This window comes from Motacilla alba, chromosome Z (assembly GCF_015832195.1).
Source record: "Motacilla alba alba isolate MOTALB_02 chromosome Z, Motacilla_alba_V1.0_pri, whole genome shotgun sequence".
Classification (NCBI taxonomy): Eukaryota; Metazoa; Chordata; class Aves; order Passeriformes; family Motacillidae; genus Motacilla; species Motacilla alba.
The window spans coordinates 49593864-49607360 of NC_052046.1; the positions used below are offsets into that span (position 1 = coordinate 49593864).

General features: G+C 40.3%; 1 protein-coding gene and 1 long non-coding RNA gene across 5 annotated transcripts in view; one reads left to right on the top strand and one right to left on the bottom strand.

Moving 5' to 3' along the window:
• Nucleotides 1-13497, top strand: part of PTCH1 (patched 1) — a 73604-nt gene that overhangs the window by 15432 nt on the left and 44675 nt on the right. The window lies entirely within an intron of this gene.
• On the bottom strand, nucleotides 30-13467 carry LOC119695524. The gene is made up of 2 exons (XR_005255240.1): nucleotides 2552-13467; nucleotides 30-993 (listed from the first exon to the last, which is right to left on the bottom strand). It is a non-coding gene; the product is annotated as an uncharacterized LOC119695524 (long non-coding RNA).

The following is a 13497-nucleotide window of genomic DNA, read 5'->3' on the forward strand; positions in this document are numbered from 1 at the left end:
ATCTGTCAATTTTCGTGATTTTTTTTTCCTTTTTTTTTTTTTGTGGCAAGAGGTGGTCCAAGCCCTGTCATTACATAATATTTTCGATGATTCCCCAGAAAGTCATAATATGATGTAGCGTATGCATATAACTGTTCTTGACCACTCAACAAATTTAAAGGCTGTTACATCCAAGTGAATGTTGCACTTACACATAACTGTTAGGAGGCTCCAAAATATGACAGCTTCCAGATGTATGAACCAACTGATCCCTTTATTTAGATTACACACCACAGCTGATGCCTAGATTAGTGCTGGCTGGACAAAGCTATGGGAGATTTTTCTGGTTTCCATAATGCCATGTTTATATTTCAGTTGGATTTTTCCTTAAAAATTGACCTCCCTAAGACCTATTGGAGCTGTGTCCACTAAGATGCTGGTTTTGATGTGTTTGCAACTACTTTTCTTTTCATGTCAAATGGAACATGTTCTCATTTTTGCACTCTTGGACTATTATGCGCAATCTTTTTAACTTAACTGTGAATTACCTACTTCAACCTATAAGCACTCAGGTAAAACCATGCTTGTAAAGTTCTTTGCCCCACAGCTAGCTTTTTTTTCTGATTGGTTCAAACTGCATTTTGATTATAGATCTTGTCGGGCTGTTACTTGTCAGATGTTTTCTTCTGTATACAGAATAAAGTCCAATCCTTTGCACAGTGATTTTTCTGCCTACAGATGATGGTGTGTGTGTATATGTGGCTCTAGCTGCTCTATTTCAGAGTTCAGCAGGATCTGGAGTGCAGAATTTTATCAAGAAGCTCACTCTTCTTTGTGTATACTATACAGTTATATGCATTTTCTCAGCCACCCTTATTTTCTTCAGTTATTTGTCTTATTTTTTCTTCAGTATTTCAGGCTTTGGTTCTTTTCATTTCTCTGATCTCTGCTGACTTGTAGTATGCAGGAAGTCTTGCTGCAGTTATGTTTGTGAGTTACTCTTCCAGGGAAAACCTGAAGACATCAGTAAAACTTCTTAAGGTCTGCATGATAGTTCTGTTCTAAGAATGTAGTCACCTATCAGAGTTCAGAAAAGTAAAGGTGCACAGCATTCATTAGTACTTAAGAAACCATACAATTTTCTGCCTTCTGTTGATGCTTTGCTGGAGTGGCAGATTCCCAAGACAGTGCCTTATGACAGAAAACTGTGCTTTAAAGTGTGGTATCTGTGCTGAGAATGTGTGCCATGTTATAATGGCCCCTTCATTTCTGTGTCCATGAATGAAGGAGAACAGGAAAATACTTTAATCCAGTTTTGCATAATCTGTGCTATTTTATTATCCGCTCAGACTGTGCCAAATATGACTGATGAATACCATATACAATAAATTATGTTCACCCTTGCTCTTGAGTGACTTTTGACTTGGAGAAGTTTTTCATTGTACAGTACAGTAAAATAGATAGAATGGAATTGAAAGGAGTAGTTATTCATTCAGGATTTAAAAAGAAAACATTTTTCTTTATTACTTTTTTACTGTGTAAACTTAGTTTGATATCTGTAAATACAATTTACTTGTTCTTGATTTTGCTCTGCTATTTTCATTTACTATCACTTCAGTTACTATGAACAGACTGATTTTGGCAGCAGTAGTAGTTTCATGAGGTAAAAAGTTCTTTATGGAAACTGCTGACCATATACATGTTTTGATGTATGGAGAATTTTAATTTTGCTTTTTAGCATGAATGTCTTGGCTTTAACTTCTGCTTGGTTTTGGGAAACTTAGTTATTTCAGCGCTTGAGCAAAATATACAAGAGGTAAGGGAATGAAGAGAACCATGACCTGATTCTTTCTGCAAAGGTGCTGCTTCTTTAGAGGATTGTACTGAACTTAATTCCAGCTTCAAATGCACAAGTAATCAGTGTATTTTGCTCATGTGCAAGTACATGTGCAGTGTGGTACACCCATATTACCTGAAGCTGAAGCTCAGTCATTAGACTGTAATACAGTCTTCTTTTATTAACAGCAAGATAAATTATAAAAAACAGTCTTCTCTTGTTTACCAGTATGATGCATTTCTGCCTTTCAGTCAGTAATCAAAAGTTAAGTGCAGCAAACTAGTAATGAGCACTGTTGAGTCAAGTTGTATGATTTTTTTCCCCTGTTAAATCATTCCTTAAGGGCTTCTGGCCCCTAGCTCAGGAATCCTGCCCAAAAATGCCAGATGTATTACACAGTCAAGTATTGCAATGTAAATAGTGTTCTGTGCCATGAGAGCAGGGTGGTCCATCTCCTAGTCAAAAAAAAAAAAAAGGCAGAAAAGGGGAAAATCCACATGCTCTGAAATAAACAGTAGTTGTAGTGTTATTTCTGGTTTTGGCTGCACAACCAGTGTTTTGGAGCTGAAAGAACACAGATAAATTAGTGCTTTGGACTAGCAGAGCACTGAAACTGAGATGCTAGAAAGCAAGATGTGTCTTGGCTGAGGGTCTATAATATAGTCAAGCAGGCAATGTAATAAGTAAAATAGTAAAGTAAAGGCCATTGCTGACAGGCAAAATGTGTTACTTTACCTTATTGTGAGCAGCAGTCTCTTGCATGTGGAAGCAGAGTGGACAAAGATGAGAAGTTGGGAAGGCACAGACATAGGGATCTTCTTGACCTCATGCTGTGACTGGGTGTGTTACTGGACCTTCTGAGCATAAACATTGCTGAGCTGTTCTTGTTTTTAATTAAATCCCTTGGCTGTATATTAACAGTTACTTACCTTCCGGTGTACTTACCTTATTCAGATGTGGTAGTGGATATAAAAGGTTTTTCTATTTTGTGTATGAACATGCCATTTCATAACATTTAAATCTAGTTGAAAAAAGATTCCACAAATCTAACCTGAAAGGAAATGGCCAAGGGTGATGCCATAATCAGATTTATGTTTTGGTTATCTGACAAATCTGTGAACTACCATAGCTTCCTTGGGTGTGTGCAGAGGAGAAGGGGGTTATAGGTGATAAACTGTATTTAAATAGCTTCAGGAATGTGATCCCAATGCATGCAGATCTTGGTGTAGTCTCCTCAGTGTGATACTCAGTAGAATGATGAGCTTTAGGGACTCTATTAAACATCTCCCTTCCTGCTGACACTAAGCATTAAAAAAAACCCTTATTCATTACAACTTTTTTTTTTTTTTTCTAAGTTACCTTTTCTGTAATGGTAAAAAAAGTACTTAAAGAAGATACTTTATTGTACCAGTTCTTCTGGTGAGTATCTCCTGGGCATTTTTCTTATTTGCCTCTCAACATGGGCCTCATTCTGATTTCATTTACAGCAGTCTTCACTAACTTTGCAAAGGGTTCCCATAGTCAGAAGAGAAGCCCTAGCTGTTTAGAAGCTGATGCTGTTTAAGCAGTAGATAAAAGAAAATGTAATATTCTAGGGGAAATTATTAAGATCAAGAAACAAAACCTGAAACATATTTAGTATGATTTCCAACTGTAGATAAAAGGTAGCAACTTGAGAGAACTGTGAGCAGGTGTAAATATCTATTAAACTGTTCTTTGTAGAGATTTGGGGAAATAGGATGACCTTTTTCTTCTTTTTTGTCTTTTTTTTTTTTTTTTTTAAATAGGCTACAGTTTCACATGGCTTGCAAAAGAAATCTTTCTCCCTTTTTGTTTCCCACACCAATTGATTTATCATTTTGCTTGCAAGCAGACTTAGAATGTTAGGGCAGGAACACACTCACTTTTTTCTCGTAACTTTTTTGTTGCGGACCGAAACCAGTTGACTTGAATAAATTTTTCTGTGGTCTGAATGAAGCCAGCAACGTGGAAAAATCTTGCCATTCAGAGACGTCTGAATGTACATTTCAGCCACACAGTAAGCTGTATTGGTAGGCAGTGGACTGCTAAATACAACCATTTTTCGCAGCAGAGAGTTAGACAGGTGATTAGCATAATTAGCACAGAGTAGGCTATACATATGGTAATGTTAAGTGTGTAAATGCCAGCTGCGGTGTAAAATTTATGTCAGGGGTCGACAGGGCTGTGCGAAAGTATTGTGTTACAGCTGCAGGTCAAAGCCTCCATTGCTTTAGCCCCTTTTCTCTTGTCGGTGAATGCGCTAAACAGAAGAGAAAGACAGAAATATAACAGATAAGGCTTTGATTGAACAGCCTGGTTCTGTGCAAGAGGGACTTCTCTTAAACCACGCACTTCGCCCCCCCCCCCCCCAAACTCCCCCAAAACTACACATGCAAAACAAAAGTCCTGCTCTTTCATTATAGATTTTATTTTGCATCATGCTAGCTATAAAAGTGTTGCAGTCTTTGAGTGATGTCATTACGATGGGATGAGGGTAATCTTGCTGGGGGGGAGGTGGGCGAAGTACAAGATGGGTAATTATGCTTTAAAGAGCAAAAACAAACAAAAAACCCCTTTAATTCACCTTCTCCTTTCTTCAATCCAACCCTCTTTTTTTAATGTCTCTGTTACTTACTGCACTTGGGGGGGGGGGGGTAGGAATTAAATAGTCTTGAAGGTGGCAGCATTAAATGTAATAAAATCTCAACAGTGCAACAATCTTGGAACTGCATGACTGGTTTTAAACTAAGTCCCAGAAGTTCCTCTGTGGTTTTTGTGTGTGGGTTGCTACACTTATTCCCCAGGTTCCTCCCACCTCCTAAACCACTAAATTCTTTATAAATTAAAAATTACTAATACAGGTTTCTTGTTTTAAAGAAATGCAGCGTTGGAGGGTACACATCTTTTTAAGCATTTGAGGGGGAAATCGGTAAATCTTTTTGTTGCTGTAAACTGTTCATTCATATATTTCACTTGCAATTTCCTCCTTTCCCCCCCGCCCGCCCCCCCCCCCCCTTTGTATTTTTTGTAGCTGGCTATAAGGAGTGGTGGTGTTGACAGAATATAGTTCACACCACACTGACCTTGTGATGAAACTTCCTCACAGCCGCAGGGGGTCCTTATGAATCGGCCCCTAATCCAGCTAATCCCGCTCGCAACAAAATCGTGAAAGTGGCTCCCAGCGATGTGTGTTTCCCCGCGCAGATGCCACGGGAAGGAGCGGCGTTGGGAACGCACCAGCGCCTCGGGGCCGGGGCGGCCTTTTGTGCGCGGCCCCCCGGGCCGGCGGGGCCTGAGGGTGCCCTTGGGGCAGGGCTGGGGCTGGCGGCGGGGCTGGCTCCTGGCCGGGCTCCAGGTGGGACCCCGCCGTGTGCCCCCTCGGGACTGCCTGGTCCACTCGGCCTCCTCCCGCCCCAGACCTTGGAGCCGCCGCTCTAGGTCCAGAGCGAGCGTGGCCTCCGCCCTGAGCTCCATAGCGAAAAACCACCAGCGTGGTCACAGTGGCCCAAAGCAGAAAATAAAAGCCATGCTGAGGGGTGTGCTTGGCCATTTCTTTGGCTTTTTTTCCCGACCTTTCCTGCTTCGGCATAAACCTGGCCATATGGTCGCACACTCAGAGTGTCTGACAGGAATCCCGGTGTGCATCCCGCACAAAGTGAGACGCACTCTGTCCTGCTCGGTGTGAATGGCGAGCGAGCGATGAAAAATGGGCCTCTTGACAGATGCAGCGCAGGCTCGGGAGCTGGTGGCCAGTAAGAAATATCGAGGTGGGGGAAGCTGTGACAGGCAGCAGGTTCGGTGCTGGGGGGAGCGCTGACCTGACCTGATTGTGTCCAACAGTGAGAGCAGTTCTGCTTCAGTGCAAAGCCATTCAGAAGGAAGCTGCTTAGGCAACAACAGATGGTACAGCAAGCAGCTGGTAGGGAAAACTTGAAAGGAGCTGTACCCTGTGTCGTAACATGTTCATTCCTTTCATTTTCCTATGTTAATTTTGCCATGTCCTAAAAGGGATATTTAGGAAGTGATATCCTCTAAAAGGTTCTGGATTCTGTTTGCATCTGTTTGCATTGCTGTTTGCTGTTCCTTTAAAAACATTGCATTCAAATTTTGTGCTACTCCGTGTACAGATGAAATTTGTGCTATCCCAGGAGTACAGATGAAAAGACCTAAAAATGCTGGTTTTAACCACACAGGAAAACAATTACATATTTGAGGAAAGGGCACTGAGAGGTTAAATGAAAAGTTTGGCCTAGAGGAAAGCTGACTGCTGTGGAACAACACAGCAAATTGTTTGTAACATATTACCCAGCAGAAGCTCTTATTCAACCTAAAGTAACTTAAAGAAATTATATTCAGCTGTTTTGAAATACTTAGCTTTAGACCTTGAAGCCCTTTAGATACCCTTCTCAGCAGAACTTCTCTAAATTTTGCCACTTTCGTGTACAATTGAAGATTTTTGCTTGTTATGAAGCATGCTTGGCTGTTATTTTAAATTACTGAAGAATAAAAATTCAGCTTGCTCCTCATGGGGTATATAATGTTATGTGACCATAAACTGTTGGGAGAATTGCAATAATCTGTATTAGCTGCTGAAGCCAGTCTCCTTGATATCTAGGAAAAAGATAAGTCTGAGACACTTCTGCTACTATTCCTTTGCTACTTGAGCCATAAAATTCAGTGGCTGGGCTTCTTCACTGCAAGCTATGGTTTAGGTGTGATGTGAAGGGAACATGTCTTTGGAAGGAAGTTTGTTCTCCATGCCCATTCATTCCTCAGTTTCTTGCTGGGTTGGTCAACAAGGATGCCTGTTGTGGCAGTGCTGCTTTATAATGTGGACACCTGCCCGTAGGAAATGGACTGAGACCACCAACTCATTTCACATAAGTTAGCAAACAGCTGTCAGATGGTAAACAACTTGTGGTCACTATTGTTCCTGGCTGGATTAGGAACGGTGACCCAGAGGTGAACAGCTCATATCCTGTTACCAAGGACATGTGTCGCAGCTCAGTAAGCAGCCACTGCATTTTATGTTTAATTGAAAAGTTTGAATTGTGATGTACCAGTTTTGTATATTATTGTATGTTTCAAAACTCATTGCATGTTGGCTTTGCTTTTTTTTCTTAAATTTGTGCTGGTTTTTTTTCCCTGCCCTTTTCCACTCTCTCAACCTAGATAGGCACCAAGCAAGAAATAAAAATATCTCTTTTTCTTTAGCAATCTATCTATTTTACCCAATCAAAGAGAATATTTTTCTGCCTATAGGCAATACAGATGTATACACGTAAAACTAGATTTTAGCTGATTTTTAGAAAGAAAAGTTTTAGTTCCTAAAATTGCAGGGAAGGTTGCCCTCTGCAAGCAGCGGCAGCTGTTGTTGGGCTGTCTTCCTGAGTATGCAGACAGCTTTGTGTCCTTGTCACAGCTCCAAACTTTATCATTCTGTGACAGAATGAAAAGGCAACTTTGATGGGTGTTTTTATTTTTGCTATTCACAATCGTGTCAGCGTTAACACAGTTTGTAACAGCAAACGGGAGCCATCCCCATCATGTGTAAGGAGTAACTTAATTCATATCATATGATGGCTTGAGAGATAAAGTGAAGTGCTTTGTTGTTGGGTGGTTTTTTTTGTTAGCTTTTTTTTGCATAGGTTTTATCTCTGTCTCTTCCCACCTCCCTGCCCCCACCCCCCCCACTTTTTAAAAGTAAAAATGAAGAGTCTGGTGTTATCTTATTCTCAGTGTAATAGAAATGGTTGATATGGTCCTATTGCTTTTACATTATCCTAAAGTCTTTGGCACTAAAGAGATATTGATACTGATTATATCTTCTCATTGGGATATGATGATCTAGATGGTGTCCTTTTGTTGGACAGCATAACTGGGGAGAGGGATAAGAGTAGAATGTCTACCTGTGTGTTGGGAAGGGAGATGGTAAGGTGCAGGCTGTTTTAACCTGGGCAGGCACAACAGCTGCTCCATGTGTGCTATACAGATGAATAAATGTGTATTCAGTGAATGCTGTGCAAGAAAACCTAGACAGACACAGCATGCAGTTTCTGACAGCCTGTAGTGCAGTGCTCACAGAGATCATGTCTAGTTACGTGATTAATATGATTTTTTTATTGAGCTGCTGCACAGCCCACTGAATGACCATGTAATCTCTTTAAGACGCTGATTGTTAACCACTGTGTTCTAGCTCTTGTAAGCTCACCATTTCTCAACTGATTTTTTTTTGGCAGCTCAGTTCCATTCACTTTCTGTGAAGTATATATTTTTGCATTACGTTTTTATAATGTAATCCTGATGGATTTATGACAGCCATCCTTAGCATCATTAGATACATCATTAGATGTATCAGTATCTCACAGCAGTAAATACATTGAGAGATCAACCATGTAAACGAACAGCAATTGTGGCCCTACAAGCAGAAGACATTTTAAAAGTTTAAAGAAGCGGGCATTCCAACCAGTCCCATTTCTGCTGCCTTCTAACCTTGGACTTCCAGAAGGTGTTTTGCACTTTCTCCCAGTAAATGGTTTTGCCTGTCAGGCCTGAAGAATGATAATTCTGAGGAAAGTGCTGTCTTCCCTGCTCTTCTGTCAGGATGCTGACTAAAACTGTCCGTATGCAGAAAAACTATATTCTGTTGCTGACACAAAGCAGCACCAGACAAGCTCAAACATCTGAGAGAACATGAAGACAGAACTCCCTAGAGAGCAACAGGAAGCTTTAAATCAAAAGGCCATTATTTTTCTGTGCCCAGTAAGAGACAGGATAGTCTTCATATCTGCTGTAGAACTTCAACTCTTTTTACCAGTTTCTTTGTAGGGGGTTTCAACCCTTTGCGATTAGTATTTGGCTGCTGTGTTTTTTTTCTCATGAGGTCTGCGTTCTTTATCTGTAAAAATGGAGATTGTCACTGGTGCCATTAGGTACTGCTTTCTGCCCTGTGGCATGTGTGACTGCTTGTTATTGTGGTACCCAGTTGGGATGGGGAAGCAGAACTGTGTCTCACTGGCCTGATCCGTGTACCATTGTGATGGACTGAAGCTAGCTTAATTGCTAGTGCTTGAGTAACACCTGCACACACATGTTACAGAGATGCACATAGGAACAGCATTCCATGAGGAAGTGGAGTAGAAGAAAGCCCATAATGGCAGTCAAAGCTGAGGGAGATGGGTTGTGCAGGGTGTCAGGGAGAGAGGTATGAAGTCCCTTTCTGGTTCCCATCCTGGCAGAGAGAGGGTGCTGAAGGTGAGAAGGTAGGGTAGAGGCAGGATGTCTGTTTTCCATGTAAGTCTAGCATCTTTCTCTGTACACTGCTGCTTTTTGAGTTGGTTGGTGAAGGCTGAGACCCAGTGGAACATCTTGGAATATTATTCAGTCCTTGTATGTGATCACTAGGTTGTAAGGGGGTTTTATCTCCTATGCCTCCTGCTGTAGTGGTTACAGGTATTGCAAATTGCAGAGGTTCCCTGCCTTGGCTATTACTATAAAATAAGCACTGCAGGGGATACTTATCCATATGCTTGATTTATCAAAAAGGTCAGCATCTTTCAAAGACATGAAATAAAAACACTGTTTATGTGAGATGTCCGTGACTATTAGAGGTATGATTCTGTTGCTTTGAGTTTTCACTGGCACAAGGTTGCTGAATTGGTCTAATGCTACAGATTTATAGTCCTGAAAAAATTTAAAAGGTGGTGTTGCTCAAACAAAGCAGAACTGTGTCTGCCTCTCAGGTGCTCAGATGGAAATATCTTGAGGCCCATAGTCTTTAGAAGGGAGGTTCTCCAGAAAATTGTTTGTGTACCTAAAATTTGACTGAGAACTTAGGCTCCAAAACCTGTATGTATTTGTGGGAGATTTGGCTTTGGTTTCTCAAAGTCTGTCCTCCGCATTGGTAGGAAAACATTTTTATCCCAAATGTTTGTCTCTCAGGAATGCTCTTTTTTAGAGAGCGCTTGCTGTCTACTAAGCTACTGGTTGCGTGGTAGTGCACAAGGTAAGTATTGAGTGGTTAATAGAGGTAGTGTTCATGTCCAAGAAAAATAAAGAAACCTTGGGCTATGTGATGCAATTCCAGTAACCTGAAATGGAACATTGTAAGACACTCTGAAAAATAAGTAGTTCATGCCTTCAGAGCCACTGGACAGTAAATTAATAAGCAGTGACTTCTGGCTATCCCTGATGTCTTGAACTAGCATTGATCTCTAAGTGTAACAGAGGTCAAATTTACTCCTCAGGCTACTTGGTGTGGAAGGGACTGCAGTGATGGATTTCAGACTTCTTTGTAAACATGTTAATGACATGTAAATTTTGACTTTGGTTGTGAGAAAGGTGTAGATAAGACTGAGATTCTCAGTGGAATGAGCACATGAGCTGAATTACACAGGAACTTCAAAATGGGTACTAAGTCAGTGGAAGGAAATGTGTCAAAAACTGTGCCAATGAAAACAATCACAGTCTTATTCTTACATCATTGAAGGGTGTATCAGTGCCATGCACCAGTCTTAGTGCAAATTACCTTGATCAGCTTCTGTTCCAGTTGGTGGGGAAGTTCAGGAGGAGCAGCAGTTTGTTTCATGGTGTAGGATGCTGTCTTGCTCAAGGCAGATCTGGAGTGCTCTTGCAAAGAGCTAAGAGGGAAGCCTGTGGATATCAGAGAGGGTGGGGAGGAGGAAGATACTTTCCTCTTCTCTGGAAAAAAAACAGCCTTTTAACAATAACTAACCCTCAGCAGTAGTGGTGCTGTCAGCTACACGGTTTCATGTTGAGCAATGGCCTTCAAATACATCCCTGAGAATTAGAAACAGATATATTAAATGTGAAATAATGCCAGGACACTGGTGTTGCTGCTTTGCTGTTTTTTTCTTCCTTAAAAAAAAATTGTAGCTAAATCACACAGATGGCATGGTATCTCATTTTTCATAGGCAGACACCCATGACGCTGCTGGAAAGGTAGTGTACAAGCCACTGCACTGTCTTATCACCAGTCATGAGACTCTGCATTGACCTGTTAATTAAATCATCTTTTGATTATGGAATTCTTGCCACTAACTCAGCCATCTACGTAATTAATCATAAGGAATCATGTAATAAAAGACTAGAATGCCATCAAGTGGCTTTAGGTATATCAAAAAAGAGCAGTGATGTGTGGATTTTTCATTAGAATAATAAAGTGAGATGGTTTTGTCTTTGATATGAAATAAAATTGGAAGTATGTATGCCGTACATAAAATTTCTGTTAGTAGCATTCTGAGTGTAAGATGTTGCCATTACCAAGCAGAAGAAAACAGAGTCCGTAAAGGAAAACCATGAAACAGCAGCATTTTGTTCATTGATCATACTTTCCATTATGTTGTTTGTCCTATGGTGTGGAAATACTATAATGACTATAATGCCTTTTCTTTTCTTCTTTTTTTCTTTTTTTTTTTTTTTTTTTTTTTTAAACAAGTATAAGGAATGAATTCCTGCAGAATGTGTGAGTCTTGCAGGTAATAATATATCCAGCACAGTGACTTTAGTACATTTCCGTGACATTTTTAGTCATTTCTCTCCTTAGTTTTGCACTACTTCTGGATAATCGGGGAAAAAAACCCAAAGCAACAACAGGCTTCATTTTAAATTAATGCCTGTTCAGCTAATTGTGCTGACTGTATATGTTGACTGTGAGTATGGCAGGTTCCAGTGATCTTTGCAAACTTTTAATTGAAATAAGTTGACACATAACTGGTAAAAACTTTTTTTTTTTTTTTTTTTTGTTTTCTCCTTCCCTTTCACTCTCTTTTACTCCTAATAAGTTGAAAGACCACTGATGTGTTCACTTGCTTCTGGTCTGTCCACATGTTTTAACATAACATGGTTTTGCAGATGAAAATTCTGCCAATGTACATTTATGATTTTTTTTTTTTGTATCTGACTGCTACATTGTGTAAAACATTTGCAATATTTGGAGTTACTTTTACTATATTTGGCTGAAGAAATGTAGATAATGGACCCATCAAAGGAATAGTTAAATGGTGTAATGCCTTAAGAAGAATGCGAAGCAGATCTGCTGATGGGTTCTGGAATCTGTGCCCAGCTTCTTGGGTGGTTTTGCTACTCCTGGCTGAAATGTTAGAAAGGGAAAAAACAGCTTCTGTTCTGATGACTGACTTGCATGATGCAATTTTGATTAGCTAGATCCGCCTTGTTCAGTGAAGTTAATGTGGTTTGACAGGACCTTGATTAGGAAGCGATCATCTCTGTTGATAGTAAACAGTTGGTCACTTTCAGCAGAGGTAGGAATGATGCCCTTTGTCTTGCATGAAGTATGATTTGTTGGTTCAAGTTCTGGTTAAATTCAAAAGGAAAGTGTGGGTGGAATGGGAGAGAATATAGTACCAGGAGTAGAAGTTTATGGTAGACTCCCCAGTCCTCTTAACATTGGGGCTTTATTGTCTTGGCTGGCATTGAGAGACAAAAGAGGGAGAGAGTCACTTTGCCTTTGAAGCACTTGCAGTGTAAAGGGTTGTGAAAGAAAGGTTACAAGACATACAGATTAGGATAACTCTGCTCCCTTATTTCCCATATTTCTGTAAGATGAAGCAAAGTTCAAGTATCAAGGACTACTGATTGGTGGACTACTGTGGAAAAACAGCATTGAGCATAAACCTGGGGCTGATGAAGGAAGTATTTTTAGGGTTTAAATCTTGATAAGAATTAGCAATAACATTTTGTTATCATGCAAATGCAGTCTTTAAAAATAGTAAAATATTATGTCTTGTCCTGTCACTGTAGTAAGAGTGATGTTAAAAAGTTCAAAAGGGACTCTAGGTAAAAGTTTGTACTTTGATTTGTTTTGTTTTGCTTTGCGTACTGTGAGCTAGTCTCTGTTCCATGGTATAAAGGAGGTAATCCCACATGTGACAGGCTGAAAAAAATTGGGTGTGTTGTGGAAACACTTATTTCTTCAAAGAATTCTTGAACAAGAAATTAAGCAATGCTTCGTGCCAGAATGTCTGTATGGTTTAATTGTTGAGGGTCTCATTCTGACAGCTTTATGCATGCAGGGGCCCAGCTTCTTGCCTGGTGGTCGTTTTAGCCCCAGGAGTGTTACGGGTGGGTTGAGGACCCGAGTGATTGAAAAAGTATGTCCCTGTTCAGGCTCAGGAATCTCATCTCCCACTCTGCCAACTGGTTATAGATCAGTCTTCTGTTGTATGACCTAGGAAAAAATAAATATATGTGCTTAATTTCTGTTCACACTGTTGCAAGCTCAACTTTGGCAGTAATTCAGATCACCAGTGTCAAGCTTACTAGGACTGAGAAAAATGTAACAAATTAGACCAGATCTGTAGCTTGGATTTACATTCTTGTCCTCCTCATCTGGATGTGGTCTTGATTCAGCTAATAGGCTGAATTAATTGACGTTGCCTCCCACATGCATTGGCTAGAGACACTACAGGGGAGGTTACACGAAGCATATGAACTCTAGCTGGCTGGGATTTTTGTAGAAGGGAAGACAGTTTTCCTTTCTTATGCAATGTTTTCTGGCGAGGCAAATTGTGAATGGCTCCCTCTAGAGCCTGTCGACTCTGCGGTCGTTTATCTTTTTTTCTTTTTTTCCTTTTTCTTTTTTCTTTTTTTCTTTTCTTTCTTATTTCTTTTTGTCTTTT